General features: G+C 38.2%; 1 protein-coding gene across 2 annotated transcripts in view; it reads right to left on the reverse strand.

The window, feature by feature from the left end:
* PPARGC1A (PPARG coactivator 1 alpha) overlaps positions 1–27,210 on the reverse strand; it is a 698,725-nt gene that overhangs the window by 603,906 nt on the left and 67,609 nt on the right. The gene's annotated exons all lie outside the window — the stretch shown is intronic.

Here is a 27,210-nt window from a genome sequence, read left to right on the forward strand (position 1 = left end):
TTAACCAGGTCCAGTAGTCACACAGAATATACAGTCTTTCTTTGAATATGCTACAGAAATAAGATAATCTGTAATTTACGATTGCTGCAACTTTACAACCTAAACAACACATTATGAAATCCTGCTCTTTAAAATACTAATCTGGGCCGGGTATGGTGGCTCACACCTGTAATGCCAGCACTTTGGGAGCCCAAGGTGGGCAGATCACCTGAGGTCAGGAGTTCAAGACTAGCCTGGCCAACATGGTAAAACCCCACCTCTACTAAAAATACAAAATTAGCTGGGCACGGCAGCATGTGCCTGTAGTCCCAGCTACTCAGGAGGTTGAGGCAAGAAAATCAATTGAACTTGGGAGGCAGAGGCTGCAGTGAGCCGAGATCATGCTACTGCACTCCAGCCTGGGCAACAGAGTGAGACTTTGTCTCAAAAAAAATAAAAAAATAAATAAAAACAAATAAATAAATAAAATAAAATAAAATACCAATCTGTGTAGTTGTAATGTTGGATAGCAGAAAGTAAGATTTATATTTATGGCCAATTTTTATTTATCTTTACCTATTTATAAATTGTGCTACAACTTCAATAACTGTGGTTAAAAAGAATAACGTCATTCCTAACCACAATGCCTTTGACTGTAAAAACAATTTCACTGTAACGGATAGCACTAAAATACTCCAAGAATAATCTATAAATGATCCTGGATTACTAGTCAAAAGATGGTGGTTATAAATGATTACATGAAAGAGTTGATGTTACTTTGAAAATCTTAAAGTCTGTCTATGGATTTTTGTATTTTATATGTAACATTTTTATGAAGTGATTTTGCCCTTACATAATAGCTTTCATCTTCAAAGCACTTCACGAATATGAACTAGTTACATAAAAAGCTATATTACTGCAAAATCAGAAAATGGGAAAGCTGAAGTTCTCTTAGCAACCCTTACTCTCACACATTCTGTATGACTAATCTACAGCAAAGATTAGGTTTTTTAAAAACATGTTTAATTATCAATACTGCTTTTACAAAAACATCTAACGGGTTAATGGAGTTCTATTATGCCAGGCAGATTCATAAAAATCTGCCTTTGATGGAATGTGTTAAGTTTGAGAACAATTACACTTGTATTGTGGTAAACCTTCTTTGTCTCCTTCTTCTATCTCATGAATTCTGTCAAATAGTGATAAAAAGGTTATTCAACAAAGCTTTATCATATTAAAATTGAAAACATAAACACACATCAATTAAGACATGGTTGAATAAATTACGGCATGTCTATATGATATAACATTATCTAATTTAATACGGCCATGAATAATTATGTTTTTGAAGTTGATATCATAGAAACATAGAAATCAAGAGTAGAATAACAAACACCAGAGGCTGGAAAGGGTGTGTGGGTTGGGGGAGGTGATAGAGAGAGGTTGGTTAATAGGTAGAAACATACAGTTAGACAGATGGTATAAGTTCTAATGTTGGATAGCAGAATCAGGTGACTATAGTTATCAACAATGTATTGTATATTTCAAAGTAGCTAAAAGAGAGAACATGAAATATTCCCAACACATAGAAATTAAATAAACAGGCAAATAAGTCAAATATTGATCATTATACATTCTATACATGTAACAAAATATCATATGTACCCATAAATACATAAAATATTATGTGTCAATATAAAAATAAAATAATAATTGGGCTTTGGAAAAATATTTAAAGTACAGGAAAAGTTTCCCAATATATTAATTTTTGAAAAGGTCACAAATTTATCTATGCCCTGTGATGCCACTTTTGAAAAAGAAAGAATTATCTATAAATATATAAGAAAATTGGATGAAATACATGTGAGTGGTGGGTATATGTGTGGTTTTATTTTTTTATTTGGACTTTATTATTTTAAAAAATATTTTAGATGGAGTTCTGCTATTTTTGCCCAGGCTGAGGTGCAATGGCACAATTCGGCTCATTGCAATCTCCACCTTTCAGGTTCAAGTGATTCTCCTGCCTCAGTCTCCCAAGTAGCTGAGATTACAGACACCCCCTACCACACCTGACTAATTTTGTATTTTTAGTAAAGACGAAGTTTCACTACACTGGCCAGGCTGGTCTCGAACTCCTGATCTCAGGTGATCCGCCTGCCTCGACCTCCCAAAGTGCTGAAATTACAGGCCTGAGCCACCGTGCCTGGCCTATTATTTAAATTCTTAACAATAAAATATATCAGTTTTTTTTTAATCATGGGGCATCAATGTTATTTAAAGGGAAATAAAATCATAACCTTGCCCTTTAAGATCTCTTTGGGGGTTAAGAACACAGTACCTGGGAGTAACTCAAGGTGGAAGTTCAGAATAGGAGGAAGAGAACCTTGAAGTGGGTCTTGAAGCAATGCAGTGTTCACTAATAAAGAGAGCAGTCTAGACAGAGGGAATCACATATGCAGAGGCACAGAAGCAGGAGGCACAAGAAACAACAGGAAGATTCAAGAGCTTCACTGGAGCAAAGAACATCATAGGGAATCAAAGAAGGTGATCGTGGAGATGGCACATGCCAGATTATGGAAGACCTTGATAACTGCGGGAAAGAGTCCAGCCTCATCCTTTATGGATAATGTATAGTGCATACTGGGAAAGGAGGCATGAAGAGGTTAGGTTAGATCAAGAAAATAGTAAAATTAGCAGAGTCATTTAGCTCACTCTGACTTCAGCAAGCAGAGGATTGGAGGGAAGGTAGGCCTAGAGTCAGTGACACCAGTTAGGAGATTCTGACAGCTTCAACCCAGGCTGAATCGGTCCCAACAGAAAGAAAAAAAGTTCCAGAGATAGTTAAGAAACAGAATCGACATGTCTTAATAGCCAGTTACATAGGGGTGAATGAAAAGAGTCTCTAAGGTCCTTCCCAGGTTTCTAGACTGGGTAATTGACTGGGCAAGGTGTCATTACCTAAGTCAAGTGTATCTGGGAAAAAAGCCAGTGATTTGAGATGTGTATAATTAAAAATGATTAAAAATAAACAGTAGGTTGCATGGATTAGTAAGCAAGTCATAAGTGAAAGGTAGAAGAGATTTGAGAACACCCAGCATATAGCTGTGTGATTTAAAAAAAAAAAAAAAAAAAAAAATGGATGGAATCACGATAGAAGATTGGGCTAAGTGAGGAAGGAGCTCAGAAAACTGGGACACATCAACATTTAGAGGCAAACACACAGAGTCTGCAGAGGAAACCAAGATGGAATGGTCACATGGAGAGGTCATGGGAGCTAAGGAGCAGAGGTGCTCAAGAAGGGAGTGATCCCAGTTGTGAAATACTACAGAGAACAGGTAAGATACAAGGCAAAATGTGTCATTTAGGCTTCATAATACAAATCCTCATTGACCACTGCTGGAGCAGTGCCAGTGGGTGGTATGAACAGGAGCTTATGGATAATTCAGATTTAAGGAGAGTGTAGCAACTCCTTCCACAAACTTAACCATGAACCAGGCAAGAAAGCACCAAAATTAGAGGTAAACACAGGACAACAAAAGAAAGGCATTGGTTGTTTATTAAAAGGTGACTACCTGTAACTGCAGGAATGATTACCCAAGAAATGAAGTCATCATTTTTTGCCTAATAAAAATATAGTCATATAGCTACAAAACCAAGATATAACAATACATGTCCAAATGTTTGCTCTTAAAACATCAGCGTTATCTAGCTAAAATTCACTTTCACAAAGTGTTTACCTAGTACACAAAAAAAAATACTACAATCTCATTTCCAAAGTCTCACCTTAAATTGTGATGTTACTAAGATAATTGAAAGAGTTGGCTAACATAAAGAATACAGTTTATAGCTACAAATAACATGGTACCAGGAATGAATTATTGTCTAGATAATCTGCTGAATAGCCAAGTTTTTTAATTAGCTGTACAACTCTTTCAACATTAGGTAGACCTGAAGTTGATTAGATAAAAATCCATATTTATAGTGCAAACTAGTTGAAGAAGTTTACAAAGAAATGTAAGAAACTTCATTTGTGTTGTGGTTCTCATTGTACTATCCAACTTAATGTTAGGAACTTCAATCCATATTGAGATCCAAGTCTGTATGATTATTTCCTTCCAATCTCCTAAAAATATCAAATTTATTACATGTACTGGGAACCACAAAAAGATTTATTATTTCTAATCCAATAAACCTGCTTTTAGGAATTTATTGAACAAAAATACTCACTTGGACATTATAAGAACAAAAACTTACAGAAAACCTAAAAATGCAACAATGGTGAAAAATCTACATGAATTATGGACATTAACTTAATGGAATAATATATAGTCACGAATTGCATGAAACAAAGCTGAATAAAATTGTTCACTTTGACTGCAATTACATGATTATACATTATACATACAAACCAAAAAACTCTTAAAGATAATTCAGTCTTTGGGGAAAATAAAGCTGTGTTGCAAGAATGAAGGAATAAGAATTGTTTGGGTTTCTTACTTCACATTTTCCTTTAATGTTTTTATAAGAACTTTCAGAACTTAAAAGGCAGGAAGTAAGGGAGGGAGGAGGGAGAGCGACTGGGGACCAAAACCAATGGAAAGGAAACTGCTAAGTAAGAAAAAAAGAATTCTGAAATGTATCTAGACATGTTTGTAGACTTTTTGTAGACTGTGACTCATCTGTAGGCTCGGAAGATCTGTTTAGAACTGATACAAGGTTAAATGTAGTTATCCATTTGCAAGTATGACTCATTCAAATGATACTGACAGGTACCGTGTTCTCTATACAGTCAGTGTCTGTAAATATTTTTTAAGAAATACTTTTTTCAAAAGGCAGCAGCTGCAGTCATGGGCTTATAGATAAAACTCCCATCTCCCTGGGACGGAGCACTTCAGGGAAGGGGTGGCTGTGGGCACAGCTTCAGCAGACTTAAACAGTCCTGCCTGCCAGCTCTGAAGAGAGAAGCATATCTCCCAGCACAGCACTTGAGCTCTGCTAAGGGACAGACAGCCTCCTCAAGTAGGTCTCTGACCCCTGTGCCTCCTGATGGGGAGACACCTCCCAGCAGGGGTTGAAAGACAGAGCTCCAGCTGGCATCTGGCAGGTACCCCACTGGGACAAAGCTTCCAGAGGAAGAAATGGGCAGCAATCTTTAGTGTTCTGTAGCCTCCGCTGGTGATACCCAGGCAAACGGAGTCTAGAGTGGACCTCCAGCAAACTCCAGCAGACCTACAGCAGAGAGGCCTGACTGTTAGACGGAAAACTAACAAACAGAAAGGAATAGTATCAACATCAACAAAAAGGACATCCACACAAAAACCCCATCCGAAGGTCACAAATATCAAAGACCAAAGGTAGATAAATCCATGAAGATGGGGAAAAATCAGAGCAAAAAGGCTGAAAATTCCAAAAACCAGAATGCCTTTTCTCCTCAAAAGGATCACAACTCCTCCCCAGCAAGGAATTAAAACTGGACGGAAAATGAGTTTGACAAATTGACAGAAGTAGGCTTCAGAAGGTGGGTAATAACAAACTCCTCCTTTAGAGCATGTTCTAAACCAATGCAAGGAAGCTAAGAACCTTGAAAAAAGGTTAGAGGAATTGCTAACTTGAATAACCAGCTTAGAGAAGAACATAAATGACCTGATACAGCTGAAAAACACAGAATCAGAACTTCGTGAAGCATACACAAGAATCAAGAGCTGAACTGACCAAGCAGAAGAAAGGGTATCAGAGATTGAAGATCAGGTTAATGAAATAGGCATGAAGAAAAGATTAGAAGAAAAAAAAAAAAAGAATAAAAAAGAATGAACAAATCCTCCAAGAAATATGGGACTATGTGAAAAGACCAAACCTACATTTGATTGGTGTACTTAAAAGTCATGGGGAGAATGGAACCAAGTTGGAAAACACTCTTCAGGATTATTATCCAGGAGAGCTTCCTGAACTCAGCAAGATAGGCCCACATTCAAATTCAGAAAATACAGAGAACACCATAAAGATACTCCTCAAGAAGAGCAACCCCAAGACACATAGTTGTCAGAACTGCCAAGGTTGAAATAAAGAAAAAAAATATTAAAGGCAGCCAGAGAGAAAGGTCGGGTTACCCATAAAGGGAAGCCCATTAGACTCACAGCAGATCTCTCGGCAGAAACCCTACAGGCCAGAAGAGAATAGGGGCCAATAGTCAACATCCTTAGAAAAGAACTTTCAACCTAGAATTTCATATCCAGCCAAACTAAGCTTTGTAAGCGAAGGAGAAATAAAATCCTTTGCAGACAAGCAAATGCTGAGAGATTTTGTCACCATCAGGCCTGCCTTACAAGTGCTCCTGGAAGAAACACTAAATATGGAAAGGAAAAACCAGTACCACCCACTGCAAAAGCATATCAAATTGCAAAGACCATTGACACTATAAAGAAACTACATCAACTAATGGGCAAAATAACCAGCTAGCATCATAATGACAGAATCAAATTCACACTTAACAATATTAACCTTAAATGTAAATGGCCAAATGACCCAATTAAAAGACACAGACTGCCAAATTGGATAAAGTGTCAAGACCCATCAATGTACTATATTCAGGAAACCCATCTCACATGCAGACACAAATAGGCTCAAAATAGAAGGATGAAGGAATATTTACCAAGCAAACAGAAAGCAAAAAAAAAAAAAAAAAAAAAAAAAAAAAAAAAAAAAAAGCAGGGTTTACAATCCTAGTCTCTGATAAAATAGACTTTAAACCAACAAAGATCAAAAAAGACAAAGAAGGTAATTACATAATGGTAAAGGGATCAATGCAACAAGAAACGCTAACTATCCTAAATATATATGCACCCAATACAGGAGCACCCAGATTCATAAAGCAAGTTTGTAGCAATCTACAAAGAGACTTAAATTCCTACACAGTAATAGTGGGAGACTTTAACACCTCACTGTCAACATCAGACAGATTGAGACAGAAAATCAACGAGGATATTCAGGACTTCAACTCAGCTCTGGACCAAGCAGACCTAATAGACATCTACAGAACTCTCCATTCCAAATCAACAGAATATACATTCTTCTCAGCACCACATCACACTTATTCCAAAATTGATCACATAATTGGAAGTAAAACACTCCTCAGCAAATGCAAAAGAATGGAAATCATAGCAAATGGTCTCTCAGACCACAGTGCAATCAAATTAGGACTCAGGATTAAGAAACTCACTCAAAACTCTACAACTACAAGGAAACTGAACAACGTGCTCCTGAATGACTACCGGGTAAATAACGAAATTAAGGCAGAAATAAATAAGTTCTTTAAAACCAATGAGAACAAAGACACAACCTACCAAAATCTCTGGCACACAGCTAAAGCAGTGTTTAGAGAGAAATTTATAGCACTAAAAGCCCAAGGAGAAAGTGGGAAAGATCCAAAATTGACACAGTAACATCACAATTAAAAGAACTAGAGAAGCAAGAGCAAACAAATTCAAAAGCTAGCAGAAGGCGAGAAATAACTAAGTAAGATCAAAGCAGAACTGAAGAAGATAGAAACACAAAAAAAAAACCTTCAAAAAATCAATAAATCCAGGAGGTGGTTTTTTGAAAGGATTAACAAAATATATAGACCACTAGCCAGACTAATAAAAAAGAAAAGACAGAAGAAACAAGTCAACACAATTAATGATAAAAGGGATATCACCACTGATCCCACAGAAATACAAACTACCATCAGAGAATACTATAAACATGCAAATAAACTAGAAAATCTAGAAGAAATGGACACGTTCCTGGACACATACAGACTAAACCAGGAAGAAGCCAAATCCCTTAATAGACCAATAACAAGTACTGAAATTGAGGCAGTAATTAATAGCCTACCAACCAAAAAAAGCCCAGAACTGGATAGTTTCACAGCTGAATTCTACCAAAAGTACAAAAAGAAGCTGCTACCATTCCTTCTGAAACTATTCCAAAGAATAGAAAAACAGAGACTGCTCTCTAACTCATTTTATGAGGCCAGTATCATCCTCATACCAAAACCTGACAGAGACAAAACAAAAAAAGAAAATTTCAGGCCAATATCCCCGATGAACATCGATGCAAAAATCCTCAATAAATACTGGCAAACCAAATCCAGCAGCACATTGAAAACCTCATCCACCACGATCAAGTCAGCTTCATTCCTGGGATGCAACAATGGTTCAACATATGCAAATCAATAAACATAATCCATCACATAAACAGAACCAATGACAAAAATCATGATTATCTCAATAGATGCAGAAAAGGCCTTTGATAAAATTCAACACCTCTTCATGCTAACAACTCTCAATAAACTAGGTATTGATGCAACATGTCTCAAGATATTAAGAGCTATTGATGACAGACCCACAGCCAACATCACACTGAATGAGCAAAATCTGGGAGCATGCCCTTTGAAAATCAGCACAAGACACTCTCACCACTCCTATTAAACATAGTACTGAAAGTTCTGACTAGGGCAATCAGGCAAGAGGAAAAAACAAAGTGCATTCAAATAGGAAGAGAGGAAGTCAAATTGTCTCTGTTTGCAGATGACATGATTGTATATTTTAAAAACCCCATTGTCTCAGCCCAAAATCTCCTTAAGCTGATAAGCAACTTCAGCAAAGTCTCAGGATATAAAATCAATGTACAAAAGTCACAAGCATTCCTGTACACCAATAATAGGCAGAGAGCCAAATCATGAGTGAACTCCCATTCACAATTGCTACAAAGAGAATAAAATATCTAGAAATACAACTTACAAGGGATGTGAAGGACCTCTTCAAGGAGAACTACAAACCAGGCTCAAGGAAATAAGAGAGAACACAAACAAATGGAAAAGCATTCCATGCTCATGGATAAGAAGAAACAATATTGTGAAAATGGCCATACTGCCCAAAGTAATTTACAGATTCAACGCTATCCCCATCAAGCTACCACTGTCTTTCTTCACAGAATTGGAAAAAAACTACTTTAAATTTCATGTGGAACCAAAAAGAGCATGTATAGAAAAGACAATCCTAAGCAAAAATAACAAAGCCGGAGGCATCACACTACCTGACTTCAAAGTATACTACAAGGCTGCAGTAACCAAAACAGCATGGTATTGTTACCAAAACAGGTATGTAGACCAATGGGACAGAACAGAGGCCTCAGAAGTAATGCCATACATCTACAACCATCTGATATTTGACAAACCTGACAAAAACAAGCCATGGGGAAAGGATTCCTTATTTAATAAATGGCATTGGGAAACTGGCTAGCCATATGCAGAAAACTGAAACTGGACCCCTTCCTTACACCTTATAGAAAAATTGACTCAAGATGGATTAAAGACTTAAACATAAGACCTACAACCGTAAAAACCCTAGAATAAAACCTAGGCAATATGATTCAGGACATAGGCACAGGCAAAGACTTCATGGCTAAAACACCAAAAGCAATGGCAACAAAAGCCAAAATAGGCAAATGATATCTAATTAAACTAAAGAGCTTCTGCACAGAAAAACAAACTATCATCAGAGTGAACAGGCAACCTACAGAATGGGACAAAAATTTCACAGTCTATCCATCTGACAAAGGGCTAATATCCAGAATCTACAAGGAACTTAAACAAATTTAAAGGAAAAACAAAAAATCAACAAGTGGATGAAAGATATAAACAGAAACTTTTCAAAAGAATACATTATGCAGCCAACAAATGCATGAAAAAAAAGCTCATCACTGGTCATTAGAGAAATGCAAATCAAAACCACAATGAGACACCATCTCATGTCAGTTAGAATGGTGATCGTTAAAAAATCAGGAGACAGATGCTGGAGAGGATGTGGAGAAATAGGAACACTTTTAAACTGTTGGTGAAAATGTAAATTAGTTCAACCACAGTGAAAGACAGTGCGGCGATTCTTCAAGGATCTACAACCAGAAATACCACTGGACCCTGCAATCCCATTATTGGGTATATACCCAAAAGATTATAAATCATTCTACTATAAAGACACATGCACATGTATGTTTACTACAGCACTGCTCACAGTAATAAAGACTTGGAACCAACCCAACTGCCCGTCAATGATAGACTGGATAAAGAAAATGTGGCACATATACATCATGGAATACTATGCAGCCATAAAAATGATGAGTTCATGTCCTTTGCAGGGACATGGATGGAGCTGGAAATCATCATTCCTAGCAAACTAACACAGGAATGGAAAACCAATCACCGCATGCTTTCACTCATAAGTGGGAGTTGAACAATGAGATATACATGGACACAGGGAGGGGAATATCACACACTGGGGCCTGTCAGGGGGTGGGGGGAAAGAGGAGGGATAGCATTAAGAGAAATACCTAATATAGATGATGGGTGGATGGATGCAGCAAACCACCATGGCACATGTATACCTATGTAACAAACCTGCACGTTCCGTACATGTATCCTAGATCTTAAAGTATAATAATAATTTTTAAAAAGAAATACTTTTTCATCAATTTTCCTGAAAACAAAGAAATAAAGATGGCAGACAGTTCTAGTATGAAGTGTTAGTGAAGTGCTAAATTAGCAAGTTTCCCTGCATTTGTAGTTGAATACTATTTACAGTAGTAAATAAAATAAACAATTTCATTTTTTAAATATTTTCAGCAAAATTTTGAATATGCTCACATAACACTACCACTTAGGTAGAGTTGGATCAGTCTGTTGTTAACAGGCCTTGCTTTCATTTTTAAGTTTAACAAAGACTGTTTCCCCAAATTTCCATGAGAACTGAACTTCTTAGCACCTATCATAATGCATCCCCTCACACAACAATGATTTATTTTGCCTACTATTTCAAAGGCCTATAACGGTTAGAAGGAGCCTCCAGCGTCAGAGGAGTTGTTCAAATTCGAGCTCCACTTCCTTAGCTTGGAGACCCTCAATGAGTTACAGAAAAGCTCTGTGCTTCTTGTTCCTCATTTGCAAAATGCAGATAACAGTATTTATTCATGAGGTTTTGCAAATGGTGAGATTAATGTATGCAGAGTACTTAAAGTTAGACCTGGAACATAAGCACATGGATAATGTTAGCAATTATTATTATTAGATGTTGCAAGGATACAAGAAGAATCAGAGTTCTGGCCTTGAAAGAGGCTGGCTTTATGACTATTAATAATAACATAAATAAGAATATGATTATGCCTTTTGCAGAGATAGCACCATCTGCATGCATTAACTTTTCCGATTACTCTACAACTCTGTGAGACAGAGCTAAGACCCATTAAATAGCTCAAGAAACTGAGGTCCAGGAAAACCATTCAAATGACAGGATTCCCCACTACAGAGATGTTAGCTAAGGGCTAAGGGAGACTTTTTTTAGAGCTGCAAATTAGAGGAAAAGGTCTCAACAGCATCAGTCCTCACAATATGATCCAATGGGGAAAAACTAGTTGAGAGTTTATGACCTCTTTTTTAGTTGACAAAGTAATTTAGATGGGTTTGTAGTTTTTAATGGTATAGTAAAACTTGAGTAATCATTAATCAAGGCATGAATTGTAAATAACTTATTTTTTTCAGAGAAAATGACTGAAAGAGAGTTCCAAAAAGCAGCACTGTGAAAACTGTTTTAGCAGCCATATCCTAAGGTTCATGAAATATGATTATTCCTCAGACAAGTCTGTTTCCAGCTTCAAAATGAAATTAGTCCCAAGACAGGAAAGTAGCTTTTTTGCCCCTCAAATACAAATTAAGAGAAGATCACTATTTGAAAATACTATGCTTGTATCAAAAATGGTGGAATTTTTAGCAATTTATATAATAAATCCTGGCCCCTTTTATGCATTATTATACAGAAATATTATTAAATAAGTATATTTTTATTCATTTTTTGAAACTATATTAAAACATTTTTATTGTGGAAAATTATGAAAAAGAAAGTGAAAACCCATGCTAAATTCTACAACCCCAAAATAAACAGTTGATACTGCAATGTTTTGTATATGCATGTTATACATATGTGTACATACACTTATGTACATTACCTCCACTTCAAATGTCATTCACTTTCTGCCAATTATTTTACAATTTTTTTACATCATCATATACTTCTTTCTCTCATCACTGGGATACTGTGTACACTGTTGTGTCCTGCTTGCTTTTCATTTAATGTTATATCAAGAGCACTTCCAGGTTACTAATTACTGTTTGAAGTGGTATTTTTAGTGGCCTTTCGATTTTGATCTCTCACCTTTTTTAAATAGTAACTGGATTCAAGAATTTTCTGCCTTTCAAATCTCTCTGACATAATATGGAGATCTAAGTTTCATGACCCCCTGATAACTCCAATTAGCACATGTTAAATTGTCTAAAGCAACGTAGGAGTGTAATTAATTTTGCCTTAAAATATCAGAGAAAAGCTTTTAGTTAACACCAATTCCTTCTATTTGCATTTTTTTTTTTTTTTTTTTTTTTTTTTTTGAGACAGAGTTTCGCTCTTGTTACCCAGGCTGGAGTGCAATGGCGCGATCTCGGCTCACCGCAACCTCCGCCTCCTGGGTTCAGGCGATTCTCCTGCCTCAGCCTCCTGAGTAGCTGGGATTACAGGCACGTGCCACCATGCCCAGCTAATTTTTTTTTTGTATTTTTAGTAGAGACGGGGTTTCACTATGTTGACCGGGATGGTCTCGATCTCTTGACCTCGTGATCCACCCGCCTCAGCCTCCCAAAGTGCTGGGATTACAGGCTTGAGTCACCGCGCCCGGCTCTACTTGCATTTTTAAAGGCCTGTTTTGAGTACTTCAAATCTTTTGGCTATAAAAGCTTCCCTTAGCTTTATAGGTTTCCCTGCCTAAAAAGTAAAGGTAAAAGTAAAATCTTATTATGAAGTTCTTACAAAAAATCTAATTGCATCAGACAGTTATTAGTTTTTTAAGATATGTTTCTGGGTGAATATCATCTGTAATATTGTATTTTGAAATCATTTTGTAGTTTAATATACACACAACAGTGATCTTTGTAAAATTTGAGCTTGACTTGGCCTTTTCTTGCTCACAAGCCACATATTATGTATATATTCAATCCACATATATCTCTGACTACTCATCCAAATAAAGTTGGCTCCTTTTCATCAAGAAATCTTTTCCTCATTGGAGTAAATACACATCTAAAACTACAAAAATTCTATTTATCACCAGTTATTCTATAAAATGTACACTTCTAATTTGCTAGCTCCCCAACTGAAAAAGGCTTTGTTGAAATCTAATTTTATTGGTTCTGGTTGGAAATTGAGCTATATGCAGTGGATATGCTGATTTTAAAAAAGAAGGAATGAACTACAATAATGGTGGTGTGGTCCCTTGAGATTACATTTATTTCTGCAGTATAAAACAAAATTAAATTCTTCAATCTCAAAAACTATTAAAAGGTTGTATTTAAAATGCATGAAGCATTAAAAAGACATCAAAATTAAAATAATCCCATAAATCTCTTCATTTAAAAGACTTATTAGAATACAGATCGAGGCAGAAAACAGCTGCCCAGACCTCCAAAGCAGTAAATTATAACTATTTTAACTTTTTTTCATTTTCATCATCGAAAATTCTTTTCCAGAATAATTGTATTGCTGTAGCAAAACCAACTGTCCCATATATTTAACATGTGAGTCATAAATTGCTTTCAATGAACTCTGAAACAGATACTCTGTATATTCTTTTAAAGATCAGTCAACCACAGGGTTATGCCCTGACAAAGGACACAGAAGATACAAGCAGAAATTAGCTTTTAATGCAAAATTGATCAAATTAATTATTATTTCAATTCACTTTGCCAGAGCACCACGGAAGCCTTAGAAGAGATCTGATAGTTTTCCTATAGAAAACCTGATAGTAAGAATTTTATTGTCATTCCCTTTTTTTCTGAATCTGCCAAATAAAATCCAAGGAAAGAAATTATCATGGGAAGGACAGTTAGATGTGTCCAATTGCCATCAATCATTAAAACCTGAATCTCTTTTGTAAATTAGGTGAAGGCATTTTTTAAAAAAAATAAGATTCTCACTTTATAGACCATCATGTGTCACTCTTGATTGTACCGGAGCATTTCTTGGAGTACAATTAAACTATCATGTTGATTGCACCTCAGTGCAGTTGAATCCTGGAAAGAGGAAAAGAAAAGCCAGATGGCTAACCTTGATGCCTCATGCCTATTACCCCCTCCTCATATATATATTCTTGAATAGTATACTGTGAAACGAGCAGAGCTATTTTTTATAGAAAGCAGCCTGATATGCTTTGAAAGTCTCATCAGGTAATAAAAGGTATGTTCCCACAAAGCTGCCTCCCATTTTTATCACCTTCCCTTGGCTAGGCGCACTCTGACATCATTCCTCCTTAACAGAGATAAGATTAGTAAACAGTGGGCTTTATTAGGAGCTACTTAGAACACCATTAATCCAATTTAATTGACGGTATAGTGGTACCAGATCTTTTTGTCCTTTCTCTTTCCAGAAGACAGCACAGGTAGCAGAATCACACTTCTTTCCAGAAACAGCATCTATCTTTGGAATTCTGCACACTTTCCCATTGCCTCAGCTCGCGCAGGCTGAGCAAAGCTCCTTATCTAAGACTCTGAAAAGGATAACAGGACTGCTCGAGTATAAAAACTGCAAGTATTTTATTTATCTCTCTTTCTTTCTGCTTAGATTACCATTATCTTTGGTCAGTGAATTTTGTCTTTTAGGCTTCAAATGAAGAGCGAAGTCAACCAGAAGGTACAGCTCTAAACCCTGTGGATTACTGCTCCATCAGTGGGCGCGCACGTGCCATGTGTACACACACAAACACACACACACACACACACACACACACACACAGAGAGAGACACACACACACACACACACACACACACACACACACACACACACCTTTTTTCTGGCCTTTCTTTGGCTTTACCTTAGGGTTAACTTCCTCATGAATGTTTCTGATGATTCTACGACCTTCCTTGCAAAAATATTTATGCTGAAGAACAATGCAGGCGCTGCAAAGGCCTCCATAACTACTACTTATGCTGCAGCTGAAATGGAAGTCAAGCAAATGAGCTGTCGAAAACCAAGCCAGGCATCTGTAGGAGGAGGGGAAATTGCATAAAATAATTGCAAACATGAATTTCAATTCCATCCATTCATTCTTTTCTATAGCCACATAGAAGCCATTGAAGAAGCCACAGAAATAGATTGAGAAATGGTCCCTTCCTGAAAATGGCTTCCAATCAAAATAGACATAGGCATGACTATATCACTATGATAAATAAGACAAGAATAACATAATATACCCATCCTTGTGGGCTACGTGGTAACAGTACTAAATCAATTATTAAGCAATGTCCTATGGGCATGCATGATTAACTCTCACTAGAGGGATCAAGGAAGGCGTCATAAAGGGTGAAGCAAAGGAGCTCCATTATTAGCAAGTAGGGTAAAGGGCACCTAGCATTAAGGAACAGCATGGGCAAACACAGAGAAATGAAAACACTTTGAACAGATTCCTCCCGTTCCATATGTCATCTGTACTAGTATTCACTTAACATTCTTTGTTTAATTGACTCCATTTTTACCAGAATAATTTTTTTAAAGAATAATGTATGGCATAAAAAAGAAAATTTTGACTGGGCATAGTGGCTCACAACTGTCATCTCAGTGTTTTGGGAGGCCAAGGCAGGAGGATGGCCTGAGGCCAGGAGTTCAAGACCAGCCTGGGCAACATAGAAAGACCCTGTTTTTACAAAAGAATATATATGTTAAATGGAAATTTTATGGCACTAGTATAAATAAAAGCCTAGTATCGCTTCCCCCCAAGTATAAGGTAACTATAAAGATAATAAATAAAAACAAAACCATGGCCCTCCAGCTAAATACTTTGTTTGAGCCTGCTTTCTCTTTGCTATGAAAGAAAGTGAGAATGTCAAGACGTTAATGGCTCCCCCAACCCCACCACCATACAACTATGAATTCTTCCTGAAGGGATTCCCAAGGGGTGAGAGAAAATTCTAAACTGCATAAATTTCTCATGTGGTAACTCGGTTTTACTCATGGCCATGTTAGTGTGCCACCTAAAGTCATTTTGAATCATTATCCCACACTCTGGGAAACCTTGAGATCCAAGTCCTTCAGGAGCTGGCTGAGAGAAGGATACAAGGAGAGAGAAGACAGAAAGCAGATCTGTGACTTGTATAGACCCTGGGTTCATGTCTAGGGACCCTAAAGTTCATGCTTAGCACTTCATGACCTTCACAGTTCCTTAACAATAACTTTAACAAGAAAACGCTGGTTGTGGTACTCAAGACAATTGAACACGGAAGAGATGAAAAGCTAAGAGATCAGCTCATTTGAGATAAACCAAGCATCTTAATTAAAGTAATAGGAGAAGGGGTGGAGAATAGGTAAATGTTCCTCCTCAATGGTACCACCCTTGCATGCTGTATGTTTCCCCATACTGTTCTTTCCTTTATATGAACCAACTCGTTACTACTGCATTTCATCAAATCTAAGATGCTATCAATTGTGAGATACACCATTATTTTATATGCCACTAAGAAAGAAAAATGCTGCCAATTAAATGATGATACACCATCACTTGTAAGCAGCATCCAATTTCAGCGATGTTAAAATGTAGGGGGGAAATGCTTGGCTTGGAATCAGTGAGACACATTATTAATCACTATTGCTTAAAAGCAAAGCTTGGGAGTTAATTGGTTTTCAAAAACAATGAAAAAGTGTATCTTGTACAATGTCCTTCTTGATGTAACTGGAGCAATAAATTGTCATCCTGAGATAAGACAACATAAAACAGTGGTTCAGAGCTGAGCTGGAAAGACCTGGGTTCAAGTCCTACTTCAGCCACTCACTGTGGCATCTTAGATTAAAAACAAACTTCCAAAACTTCCATGGTTTATCTGTAGTATCTTCTTTGTATTTTTCAATATTTAAACATCCTCCCAATGGAAAACTCAAAGCAAGGACCCTGAGCATTTCCTTGCCCAGATTAATCCGAACCGATTTTTAATGAAAGTTTATTGTCATTTGTAACTAATATTATCAGTGGTAATATAGTAAAATAGTTTTTCCTCTTTTCCTCATTATACCCAAAGAACCAGAGTGCCCACAGGTCTTAGGTTATCATCATCACATCATTGTATTGATGTTCACTTAAATAATATAGTATATGAGGACAGATCACTGACAAATCTGTTGAGGTCCGTATGGTTGAATTCATTTGTGTTGGTCAATGTACAACGCCGGATTTAAGCTCCATGCAATTTTTTGTTTCGAGGCTCTTCCTGGACACTAATAAGTCTATAAACGTAAATCATTCTGGAGAGAAAATGTGGAATTATCTATCTCCATCTTACTGTGGAAATAGGAAGCTCTTCTTCCAATTGACAGAGCAGCATCTCTTTAATTTGTGGATTACTTCACCAGGTGTTTTCAAGCTGGGGCACAATTCGAGCCTTACACCAAGCTGGGGAGTTAAGACAGGCATTGCTGTTTCAACTATGGACGAGGAAGTTAAGGTTCAGGGATGTCACAGTGGAGCTTGTCCAATGTCTCACCATTGTAAGTGGCAGGGCCTGGAAGGAAGCCAAAATATGGCTCCAAATGTGGTTCTCATCCTGCCCCTCCATGCGTCTACTTGATTATAAAACAATATTTAAAAAATAATAATTATCATACCATTTTTCTCTCCACCTGCATTCTACCTTCTCATTTTTGGTTGGTAACTCACTCTTGATCAGTCTCCCAAGACTTCACACTGGCCTTCAATCTCTTGCCCACCTCCTTCTAGTGTTCTGAAGATGCAACAAGTGTCTGAGAGACTCAACCTGTTATTGATCCCACATCTCCTGGGGCAGAGCCAGGCAGGCACTGGGTCCTTGGTCACCAGGATGCTGGGGACAGTCCTGTTCTCAGGTAGAGCCACAAGGGAGCAGGGTGACTCAGTATGCAGCCACTCTGCTCCAGAGCAGTCCAAATCCTTAGAGCAGGTACAGGATGATGGAGGTGGCTCAGAGGCAGCAGCATATCAGACAGAATGGCAGTTAAGTGTGTGACTTACACATGCTCACTCTAGATGTGCCTCTGCAGCTGACAGGCTGGGGAGTGCTGGGCAAGCTGCTTCCCCCAATCTCTACAAGAAGGCCTCTAAGAGTTGTTGACTCATGACATTTATAGTCCAGCACTAAAGTACTTCCATGACATCCTTCCTATGGGTGACCTGCCTAGGCAGATCAAATGCCACGACGTTCACAAAATGCTCTCAACTGAAAGAATGCCCACATGGCTGTCTGTGAAGCGTCCTCTAATAGACAGATGGCATCATCTAAATCTTCTCCAGCTAAAGAAGAATTCTATTTTAGAATATTTCCTCTTTATTTTCTTCTAAGACCTGAGAAAGCAGGATTCAGAGGAGCTTAACAATCAGTTTAGGGGGCAAAGAGCACTGCATTGCTCCCCACAGCTCACACTTCCAACACATAGCATCTAACCCTCTCCCTGGTACCCCTTCTCCATGCCCTTTCTGCTTTTTTGATTCTGTCATAAAAAGATCCTCTAATTTCTGCAACTAAAACACTAAAGAAGTCTATAGACTCAAACATAGAACTTGCACAAATCCTGATCCCTTTTGGTGTGATGAGGAGAGCTCCTCATCACCCTCCAGTTACAAAATGGTACTCTCACGCATCCCCTATTCCAAGACCCTCAGAAACACAATTTCTCTGCTTTACAATTAACATGATAAAGTGTCAATAACTCTAGAATAAAGCAATTAGCAAACTAAGAAAAACAGCTAAGCCAAATGACTCCATGGACATGGAATATGAACCGATAGTTCACAAAAGATAAAAAACAAATGGCTAATAAATCATAGAATAAAATGTCAACACACATTAGTAATCAAAAAAGAGTAAATTAAAACATGACATAATTTTAAATGCCTGACAATGGTAAAAAACTTATGATACCCAGCATTGATAAGAACGACATAACTGAGGCCTCTGAGTATACATACTGTAACTGGTACAACTTTCCTGAAAACAACATAGAAGAATACATTTAAAGTCCTATGTTTGCACTGAGACGTAAAAAACATGAGAAGGATTTATAATGTACTATGATGCTCCAGTAGCTACTCTCCCCTTCCTCTTTAGTAATAAAATCTCCAATTTTTTAACTGGCTACATGGCCATTTGTAATAAAGATTACATTTTCTAGTCTCTCTTGTACCTGGCTGAGGCTCTGTAAATGTGCTCTGTCCTAAGGAATGTAAATGGGAATCATGGGTGCAAATTCCAAGTGAGATCCTTAAAAAGAGACATACTTTTTTCCCCCTCCTGCTCATGCTTTCCTTCTGGCTGGAATGGATAACCAGAGCTCCAGCAGCCATCTTAGTTGTTGAGGGGCTTTTAGAATGAAAGTCAGATGTGGTGGAACAACAAAGGAGAAAGATCTACACCTATAACCTCCAAACTTTTTTAATTCAGGAAACAAACTTCTATTTTGTTTAAGTCACAGTAATTTGAAGTTTTACTTTGCAGCCAAATCTAATTGCAGACAATGTAGGTATTAATAGAAAGTACAGTGCAAAATATTTTACTTAAAAGAGTAAGATGCAAAACAGTGTATAAAATGTTACTACTTGTATAAAAAAGAGGAAAACAAAAAGGCTATGTGCGCTGGGCACACTAGTTCACATCTATAATCCCTTTGGGGGGACAAGGTGGGCAGATCACCTGAGGTCAGGAGTTTGAGACCAGCCTGACCAACATGGAGAAACCCCGTCTCTACTAAAAATCCAAAATCAGCTGGGCATGGTGGCACATGCCTGTAATCCCAGCTACTTGGGAGGCTGAGGCAGGAGAGTCGCTTGAACCCAGGAGACAGAGGTTGGGGTGAGCCGAGATAGTGCCATCACACTGCAGCCTGGGCGACAAGAGCAAAACTCCACCTAATGCCAAAAAAATAAATAAATAAATAAAAATAAAAATAAAAATAAAGCTACGTGGTACTGACTCAGGCCTCCCTGTGTTCCTTCCCACACTGAATCTGAGCTTGCCATGTGTATCATTTAAACCCGTTGAATATTAAGAAAGTGACACTGTGCCAATTCCTAGCCTAAACCTTAACAAGACCTAACTGCTTCTGTAAAGATGTTCTTAGCAGAATTGTTTGCAATAGCAAATAAATAAATCCAACTTTATAAGAACATTTATATTATGGAATTCTTTATTAACATATATGGCACAATGATGGGGAAATTATCATTATAAAGAAAAAAATGATAGCATATAAAATTATGCTCATATAGAATACTATGTCTAACCTGTAAAGCAGATCTATAAGATACACAAAAGAAGACTTTATATATAACAGAATAGATTATATTTAAAAATTAACATTTCTGGCCTCTAAGTGAGAGAATAATAGTTAATTTATGGAGGCTCCATTATTCTTTCCAAATTTCTTACAAAGGGAATATTTTACTTTCAACTTTAATAATTCTATTTTTATTTATAGATGTTCTATTTGGTCTTTTTTAAAAGTCTTACTAGTTTTTCTGACACATTTTTGATACATACATTATTTTGGATTAGTCTATTATTTTGTACATGTTTTCAATTCTCTTCTTTCATTGAACATTCTAAATTTATTTTCCATGTCTTCTTTTCTGTACCATCACAACTCTAGCACATGAAGTACTTGCAGGTCTCATTCTGCTATTTGTTGTTTCCCTTGACTCTTAAATACAAGATGACTAAAATCTTCACGTGTAATTCAGGATTATAAGATCACATGAGGCTAATCTGAAACTGTGAGATGCCAGAAGGTCTGAGGCAAAAATGCACTCTCCAGGGAGTGTTTATATCCACATCTTCTAGGCACTCTGAGTACCCCAATCCAGGACCTCTAAAATCAATATCTCTTCTAGATCTCCCAGGCAGTAAAATTTCAACCTCCAAAGCCAAATGAGGGCAGGGCTGATGTGAAAAGATTGGGAAGGAGACATTTTCCCCAGCCGGAGCTAAAGCTAAGGTAACTCTCTTGGCCAACAGGAGGATTTACTTTTTCTAATCTACCTTAGAGAGACTGTAGCCATGTAAGGGTCCCAGCTGTATTTTAGGATTTCAGCTTCCCATATTGCAAGGGCCCAAAGTCTATCTTCCAGTCCCCAGTCAAAGCACACGAATCTAACCCCATTCTCAGCAAATGCTCTCAGAGCAGAGCCTCAACCTATGCTTCCCACCCAGCTTCCACCTTCCTATTTGTTTTGAGTCCCCGGAAATTTTACTCACTTTTTTTGCAGATGTCATGAAAATATATTAGTTATATTTTATCTAGCATTCTTAGGTCCTTTGAGCAAGATGATTTACCAGAATACCTGGTCAACCCACTGTATAGTCACAACTGGAAATTTAGGCTGATGTAACTTTTATGAGAAAAAAATATATTAAGTACAAATAAACCTAACCCTACACAGTGGAGGAAATTTCACCTATTAAGTGTTCTAAAAATTTCTCTGACAGGTTGCTTTTTCCATAATTAAAAATTATTCAGCAATGAGAGGCAGCTCCAGGAAAAACCTTGTACCTCACTGGGACTGAAATTAACTAATTTATCACCACAGTTGAAGGACATTATGTGTAAGTCAAGAACTTCCACAAGTGAGCAGAGAAAGTGGGATGTGGGATAACACCCAGGCACCAGAACATTGTAGGATTTTACTAAATATTTGTATTAACAAAATACAAACACTCGTTTTCACAATATTTTGGAAATGGGTACCAGTAGAATTCCAATATTTTGATATTCATCATATACAATTATCTGAAGCATATGAACATTTACACCAAAGGAAAAGGAATCTTTTTTTTTTTTTTTTTTTTTTTTTTTTTTGAGAAGTCTTACTTGTCACCCAGGTTGGAGTGCAGTGGCACCACCCTGGCTCACTGCAAACTCAGCCTCCCAGGTTCAAGTAATTCCCCTACCTCAGTCTCCTAAGCAGCTGGGATTACAGGCATGCACCACCACGCCCAACTAATTTTTGTATTTTTAGTAGAGGCAGGGTTTCACCATGTTGGCCAGAATGGTCTCAAACTCCTGATCTCAAGTGATACATCCCATTTCAGCCTTCCAAAGTGCTGGAATTACAGGTGTGAGCCACCATGGCTGGAAACTCCTTAATATTCTAGGAAGTAATTCTTAAGTATTCAAAGAGCTGAGATATACTGAGTGTCAACTTGATTGGATTGAGGGATACAAAGTGTTAGTCCTGGGTGTGTCTGTGAGGGTATTGCCAAAAGAGATTAACATTTGATTTAGTGGGCTGGGGAAGGCAGACCCACCCTTAATCTGGTGGGTACAATCTAATCAGATGCCAGTGAATATAAAGCAGGCAGAAAAATATGAAAAGGAGAGAGACAGCCTAGCCTCCCCAGCCTACATCTTTCTCCCATGCTGGATGCTTCCTGCCCTCCAACATTGGACTCCAGGTTCTTCTGTTTTTGAACTCGTACTGGCTCTCCTTGCTCCTCAGCTTGCAGACAGTCTATTGTGGGATCTCGTGATTGTCTAGGTTAATATTTAATAAACTCCTTTGTTTATTAAGTGTTCTCTTAGAGGGTCAGAACACACACACACACACACACACACACACACACACGTTAGTTCTGTCCCTCTATGAGAACTCTGGCTAATACAACACTCTTCTTCCCTGTGTTGTAACTATTGCCATCAATGACATTGACACACTTGCTTCAATCTGTAGGTGTGTAATTTGCAGAATCCTGCATTTTATGTTCTAATGTGAGAATTTAATGAGCTGACCTAGGCAAAGTGCTTTGCACCTAGCTCATCATAAGACTTTGTCATGATGATGGTGGGGAGGATGATGAAAATGGTGATGAAGATGGTGATGACTTTCAAAAGCACCCATATAAAACGTGAGGTGGATATGCCAAGTGCCTGAAACTAAAATCAATGAAGGACAAATGGAGAATTCTTTATTTAAAACTTAAAACTCCAAAGAGGCATGATTCAAAGTTGTTTACTGAAGCATATGAACCTGTCTCAGGTCTTAGCAGGTACCTTAAAAATACCTGATATTTTAAAAAAATATTAGTATTGTCACAAGGGTATCACGGTAACGAACATGATGGTGCCACTCACAAACATTAGGTTTCAAACTTCCGTTATGAGGCCAATGAACACATATGTCCATAAGTCCAAGGTCCATGAAGAATTCTCCACAATTCATGTTTACGGATCTGCTTGCTCATTGCTCCAGAGAGAGAACCATACCCACCTTCAGAGTTGACAATGATGGTTAACATTTACTGAGCATGTACTATGTGCCAAGTTTGGTGCTCACTGTTTTTCCTGCTTATCTCATCCAATCCTCACAAAAACCATTTAAGGTAGATTCTTATTATCCCATCCTATTAGGGAAAGAGCATGGTAGAGTCATGCTGTTTCCCCAATGCTCATGGTAAAAGCACAGATAGAATCCCAGCTGTCATTTTGCCTCAGCCACACTACAGAATCTCTCTATGCCTCAATTTCCTAATCTACAAAAGGCATGACAATAGATGCTAACTCAAGGCTGATGAGGGGTAAGTGGGTTGGTACATCTGAAGTGTCTGGAACACAGTAAATATTAGTAAATATGTAAGTCTTGGCTATTATTTACTTTACAGATAAAGAGACTGGTAAAGAAGAGACAGATAAAGAAGTCAAATTACTTAGCTTGTAAGAAGTAGTGCTGGGACTGAAACCCGGGCAGTCTGGCTTCAGAACCTTGACATAAAGAGGCAGATGAAAATACAGCACCCTTTCTGTGGCTGCTTTGAAGCTTCATCTGCATAAGTGTTCTCACCCCACCCCAGGCAAGGGAAGGGCTGCTGAATAGAACTCTATTTGGTTGAGGTGGCAGCAAACACAGGAAGGGCTGGACTCCTGGCCTGGTCAGCTCCATCCTACCCCACTCCGTGACCTGCCACCGCACAGCACAGCTGTATAATAGCAGACGTGGACCAATGGCTGAGAGGTAGGGAGAGATACTTATCAAGGTTCTTGTACTCGGCAGCGGCTGCTACCGCTGTCTCCCCAGCCACAGGAAAGGATCACCAGGAACGAAGGAGGAATGGCTATGTCTTCCCCAACCAATGTTCGTGCTGTTTGACAGCTCAAAGGCAACAACAGCGCCATATAACAAACACTTCCCATTGGCCAGGTGGTGCTAGGCTTGTTACAGGAACATCTTAATCTGATCCCCATGACCATTCAATGAAGCAAGGGTTTGTCACTTTGACCTCTCTGCCGATGAGGAACCTGAGAATTAGTTAGGTCAGGTAAATTGCCAAGAACAAATTACCCAAAATGGCAAATGTAGCAACTATGAGCTTCCTTTCCCCAGAGGCCTAGTGGACGGAGCCCACCAGCCAAACACTTGGGAGACAGAGTTTCCAAATCTGAGCTCAGCTTCTCACTACCAAGCAACTTACACTTAAAAAGCAACTTGAGGCTAACCATGAAAAGCAAGCATCATTTATGGAGGACCTACTATGTACTCAGCTCTATGCTGGGGCAGGAACAGCAGCTGACTCATTTACTAATGCATCCCCAGAGCTAGGATGATGCCTGGCTCTCAGTAGGGGCTGAATAATACTTGGACAGTTAATGAGTAAATGAGTGAAAATATTCGCAATCCTTACAAGCACTGTAAAGTAAAATTTGAATTCTCTGTATGTAGGGAAAGAAATTAAGTTTGGAGCAGCCAGATCCCCTGTTCAAGGTCACACAGTTCATGAGTGCTACAAGGGGATTCAAACCCAGCCTATCTGGCTCCCAAATCCTACTCTTTCCTCTGTATTGCTCTTCCCCAAAAGGACACAATGCCAGGACCCAATGCCACTCTCCCACTCGCCAAGGCTACTGTGAAGATGAAATGAGATAAGGTGGATGAATGGATTTTGTAATTACTGTACTTGGAAAGGTTGGTAACTGTGATTTTTAACACAAAATCAAAACCTGAAGTCAAAATAGCACAACTTCAGTGGAATGTGAAGCACTGAAAAGAAACAGGAGTATTTGGGGCCAGGAAGGTTTTCACTAGCTTTGAAATCAAATCGCACTGCGCACTTGCAGCCAGCTCTCAGGATGTGGGTAAGGAACAGAATCCCCAGATTTAGAATTGCAGAATTATGCAAAGGCCACCCAGAACAGAATTCCACCCAGTGCGGCACCCTGGATGAACTGTCACCTCATCTCTGATTAAACAAAAACGTGACAGCATGGTCAGGCTTGGTGACTCACAACTGTAATCCCAGCACTTTGGGAGGCCGAGGTGGGCAGATCACCTGAGGTCGGGAGTTTGAGACCAACCTGACAACATGGAGAAACCCCATCTTTATTGAAAATACAAAATTAGCCAGGTGTGGTGGTGCATGCCTCTCATCCCAGCTACTCGAGAGGCTGAGGCAGGAGAATCGCTTGAACCTGGAAGGCAGAGGTTGCGGTGAGCTGAGATCACACCATTGCACTCCAGCCTGGGCACAAGAGCAAAATTCCATTTCAAAGAAAAAAAAAATGACAGCATAAGACTAGAAAGAGATACTAGAAATGTGCTTCTCAAACCAAAATACCCCTTGGATACAATCACTTCCCCAGAAGATCTCTTAGGCTTATGTTGTTTTTCCATTCCTGCGTAATCTGTCTAACCTGCAACTTCCATGGTTAAATCAAATGATTTAATCAAGCTTCCACGGTAAATTAGAATTTAGCAACACTTTATATCTAAAGAATTTTTGACACCATGATCATTCCTCTCACTCTCTTTCTTATAATAGTAGTTCCTCATCTTCCTCACAAGAAGAATCTAGATACGGCACAAAAATTTGCCCACAAAATCAAGAAATCAAGGCTCAAATGCAAAAGTGAAGGCTATGTAGAATTCTACCTTCAAACGCTTCATCTCTCCAAAAGGTGGCTGAGGCCAGGAGTGGTGGCTTATGTCTGTAATCCCAGCACTTTAGGTGGCCAAGGCAGGCAGATAATGAGATCAAGAGATCGAAACCCTGTCTCTACTAAAAAAAAAAAAAAAAAAAAAAAAATAGCCAGGCATGGTGGCACATACCTGTAATCCCAGCTACTCGGGAGGCCGAGGCAGGAGCATCACTTGAACCCAGGAGGCGGAGGTTGCAGTGAGCCGAGATCGTGCCACTGCACTCCAGCCTGGGTGACAGAGTGAGACTCCATCTCAAATATAAATAAATAAATAAATAAAACAAAAGGTGGCTGAAAACAGATCAGAAAACAAAAAGCAATTAAAGGAAACAATAGCCACGAAAGCCTTTTTAAAAACAGCAGCAGAATATTAGCCTACAGTGGCTAATAAAGTAAAAATCTTTAGTGAGTCTTCAAATCCTGACTCATCAGGATTGGGAACCACAAGGGACAATCTTGCCAACTTCTTTTTAAAAGCTGATAAACAAAAGCATGGGAAAACTAAAAGATATATATTAAAAACTCTGCAAGAATGCCATCCCCAGTGTAAGGTGCTAACATCCTTATTCTCTCTCAGCAGAGGGAGCAACTCAACACCTTCTGGGTCCAAAGTTGGCAAACTAAATAAGTGACTTGTCAGGCTTCAGGACCTGGCAAGTGGTGGCCACTGGCCACGCAGTCTTACCTAGATAGAATACAGGTTTGTTGTTGCCAGATTTTATATTTTTCAAGAGAAGCCAGAAGTCTTTTTTTTTTTTTTTTTTTTTTTTTTTTTTTTTTTGGCAGAGTTGGGGTTGGGGAAGGAAGACCTTCTGATGTTTAAATTTAAATTCTGCCAATTTGTGACTGCAGCTTTTTCGCTCCTGAGTGATATCACAGTACTACACAACAATCCCAAATGAGACTCTGAAGACCTGGGTTCCAGTTCTGAATCCTTCATTGATCACTTATGCACACTCTCAAAAGGTCACTTACTCTTCCCTGGGCTTCAGTTTCCTTAACTGCATAATGAACCAAATAATGCCTGCCTAATTAATTTTATACAAATTTTGCATGAATCAAATAAAATAAGTTACTCAAAAACAAGGGCTATTCATCTTTTTGTCCCAGGGATGAAAAATAAAATAAAAATAAAATAATCAAAATAAAACAGAAATTAAAAGTTTGTTGAACTGAAAAGCACTTT

The sequence above is a fragment of the Saimiri boliviensis genome, chromosome 3, assembly GCF_048565385.1.
Source record: "Saimiri boliviensis isolate mSaiBol1 chromosome 3, mSaiBol1.pri, whole genome shotgun sequence".
Taxonomy (NCBI): Eukaryota; Metazoa; Chordata; class Mammalia; order Primates; family Cebidae; genus Saimiri; species Saimiri boliviensis.